At 40.6% G+C, this 3,911-nt stretch overlaps 1 non-coding gene across 1 annotated transcript; it reads left to right on the top strand.

The window, feature by feature from the left end:
• Positions 1 to 1,317: 1,317 nt before the first annotated feature.
• On the top strand, positions 1,318 to 1,436 carry LOC138706873 (5S ribosomal RNA). The gene has a single exon (XR_011334119.1). It is a non-coding gene; the product is annotated as a 5S ribosomal RNA (ribosomal RNA).
• The last annotated feature ends 2,475 nt before the right edge of the window (positions 1,437 to 3,911 follow it).

The raw sequence follows: 3,911 nt of genomic DNA, 5'->3' as shown, positions 1-3,911 counted from the left end.
CTAAAGCAGGTCCACGGCACAGATGTTCTGTGTCCAAATGTCGTCGTCGTCGGGCTCATCATCAGACGAGCACCATGCCCCCCAAAGCTTCCGGAAAGGCTGCCAAGAAGGCCGGCAAGGCCCAGAAGAATATTTCGAAGGGCGATAAGAAGAAGAAGCGCAAGAGGAAGGAGAGCTACGCCATTTACATCTACAAGGTTCTGAAACAAGTTCACCCAGACACGGGAATCAGTTCAAAGGCTATGAGCATCATGAACAGCTTCGTTAACGACATCTTCGAGCGCATCGCCGCGGAAGCTTCGCGGCTCGCGCATTACAACAAGCGGTCGACCATCACCAGTCGGGAGATCCAGACAGCCGTCCGTCTCCTGCTACCCGGTGAGCTGGCCAAGCACGCCGTCAGTGAAGGGACCAAGGCCGTCACAAAATACACTAGTTCCAAGTAAGCGGGAGTGCTTGCTAGGGAATCAGCAACCGGCCCTTTTAAGGGCCACAAGTTATTCATAACAGAGTAGATGAATGAAGAACAACAGCGTTTCCCACCGAGTGAAAATTTAAATAATCACCCCGATAACACTTCTAGGATAGATAATACATTATAGGCAGTCCATGGGAGACTTGGATCCACGAGGCAAATTCGTTTCCTTAATAGTTTCGTACGACTTATATGAGAGCGCGGTGTCATTCCTACTCACTTGGCAGCATTAATTGTTGAGGGAAAACAACTTAGAAGGTAACTTGTCGACCGCGGTCATAATCCTTCCGCAGGCCACTACTGAGAATCTGTGGACATACGGGTAATCTATCTTTATTGAAACTCGGGTTCATAACATACGACTGATACTTTATATATCTGTCACGTAATCCATCAAGAGACAAATGTCCCCCCCCCCCCTAGTCAGTAGCGAGCTTCAGTCCATTCGTAGTAGCCGCCGGTGCAAGAAGTGAATTGAAGTTTGTGTGAAGTTCCGTAGTATGGCATGAAAATGATGTCGAAAATCCGACTACAGTTCCACAACCATGTGGTTGAAAGGAGGCTCCGCTGTTGAACAACAATCCACCTGTGGCTTAACTTAGAATGCCGACTAGCTGTTTTATTAATCCCGTGTCAATCCAGCAGTGTGTGACGTTGAAACGTAACCAAACTGCCGTTGATAGATAGATTTATCATCTATCCCAATGACATCCAACGAGCTTGGTAATTTAGGTACAGAGTCTAAGCAGGCAGTTTACGTGTGTGTGTGAGCGAGTGCAGGTTTTATCGAGTGCACCCCAATCCCATCGTCCTCAAGTGCCTACAGATTACGCAGTTTCATCGGCAACGGCCATACCATGTTGAAAATACCGGTTCTCGTCCGATCACCGAAGTCAAGCAACATTGGGCGTGGTCAGTACTTGGATGGGTGACCGCTTGGGAACACCACGTGCCGTTGGCGATTTTTTTTTTTACGTCACTATTTCCAGCGTGTTCTAATAAGACTTATGGGATATTATGTTCCCTTCCCTATTCCAGCTATAGCTTGGATGATGACGCCGCTGCATAATTGTAGAGTAATTGATAATTCTTAAGTACTTGCAGCTCCGTATTGAAACTTATGACTGGTAGCATATTCATATGAGACGGTTCACTTCTCTGCGTTTTCTCGAAGAAGGGAATATGTATTCAGGGGATTGTGAACGTACCTCGCGCTCTCCCTAGAAGTTAGAGACATTTTAGGTAAAGAATGTAATATACTGTACATATATGGCTAATTAAAATCCCATTAGTTACTACATTTCAGTGGGTAGTACAAATTCCATAATGAAAATATCTCTGTCCTAGTAGTTGTATCCTTTAAAGAAGCTCGTTGTTTTCCCATGATGAAGGGCAGAACTTGGTCGGTAGAAATTTAAACAGACTGCATTATCAGACCAGGCGTTATTTCAATATCAGCGTTTAGTTTAGGAAATATAGCAATAGCGGAGTTGGGAGAAGTAGTTATAGCATGTACAGTAAGTATAAACAGTTCGCTGTACTGTACAGTGAATATAAATATTTGAATGTACGATGGCAAAACATCAGACATACAGTACGTAGCTCACATATCTTTAAAAATAAATAAATAAATAAATAAATAAAAATAAAGAAGACATTCTGAGGAGTGAGTGGAAAGTGCATATTATAATGAATATTTTTAACTCTCAGTTGACATTGAGAGAGAAAGCCATGCATCGGGGAACCGGTGACTGTTTTTGCGTTACCTTCTGCTATTGGCGTTGTTGGTTAGTAACGAATGAAAGGGGTAGGACGCGGAATCAAATGTCAAAAAACGATAGGGAAATAATAGTAACTGGTTGTATTTCGATCGAGCTCGGCGTGCTGATTCACCAGTGGGGTGTTTCACAAAGTTTACAATCTTTGGAAATTGTGAACTCTGTTTGTAAACTTCTGTTTCACAATCTTTGTTTGTAAAGGTGGACTGTACAAAGGAAATCAAATCTTTACGAATGAAATTTTGCGCTCTTTACAAGTGATATGTTTGTTTCACAACGAAGGAGTAATTTTACAAACGTGTAAACTAAACTTTACTAGTGAAGTTAGCACATTTTCTACAGTAGCCCTGTTGAAATAGCTTCTAATTGTGAATGAAAAAAATAAACACATATGTATAAAATCAATTTTATAGTAACAGGGTACCATTAAGAATTACACTGAAGCAGTTGTGATGTTATTGAGTAGTTCTAGCGACTCAGACGAAGATTTTGCATTTAGGCCTAACGTAGAATTTTCCGGCCACGTTCGTATCATTGTACGAATATTAATGAAAGGTTTCGAATGAATCCCGCGCTATACTTCAGAATACCGCGTTAGTTCTTATATACGAGGAACGTATTTAATAAATACTCGCACTTAAAGAAGAAAAACTTTGCACCGAAAACCAATCACTTAATAATGCAATGTCGGCATTACTTACGCAGTATTCTGAAGTCGTTCCGAATCCCATTTCGCTGTAATCTCTCCTACAAGATATGGGACATCACATGCAACATCTGAAAGGGAAAAGTGGTGCCCTAACCTCAAAGCGAGAACTGCATTGGTTGCATAGTAGCTCTCAGTTCCCTGCGTTAGCAGATAAGAACGGAATTTATAAGATTACAGTGTGCAAAAGTTCACACATGGTAGTTGATGTTGTTACAAGATTGAAAAAACTCGAGGCGGGTTATTGATCACCGAATGTGCTTACTCGGGCAAAGGATTTTTATGCTCCTCCTGCTGGGTTCCCTAATGTTGGCGAGGTTATGGATGAAACAATAAAATATACTGATGGACCAGCAGAGAGCGAAGTTGATTTTAATGGATGGACATGTTAGCTGCTCTATCAACTGCATATAACTACGTGGGTCAAATCCATTATTTATCAATTATTTGAATGAATTTCGCGCTAACTTTCGTCAGTTAAGTCGTAGGCTAATTAATGCATTGGTATGCTCGACCAATTGCATGCCGCGAAACTCCGTTGTCGCCGATGTAGCAAAATCTAAATAAAATATATATAAAAAAATATAAACATGTCCATCGATAGTTCTAAAATTACAGCTACTTTACCTCTGATCCTTAGTGATTTTTGTAAACTGTCGTTGGCGATTTTGTTCAACCAATTATGCGTATTTGTAAGTTTGTTTCGCCGATTTTGTAAAGTTCGTTAAAACATACAAGTGAATAAGATTGCATTGTGAAACACAGTTAACAAGCATATGTAATATTTCCGTTGTTAATTGTATATTGTTAATTTGTAATTTGTTAGCGTTGTGAAACATGCCCCCATTTACCTTTAGAGGTAATATCTACATTAATATTTAGTTAAAATTTAAAGAAATTTTAAACGAATGGAAGCTGCATTTTAATTCACCCCAAATTACTATGTTCCCTT

Source organism: Periplaneta americana, chromosome 9 (assembly GCF_040183065.1).
Source record: "Periplaneta americana isolate PAMFEO1 chromosome 9, P.americana_PAMFEO1_priV1, whole genome shotgun sequence".
NCBI lineage: Eukaryota > Metazoa > Arthropoda > Insecta > Blattodea > Blattidae > Periplaneta > Periplaneta americana.
Note: the sequence above shows the minus strand (reverse complement) of the source record. Positions and strands in the feature narration are given on the sequence as shown.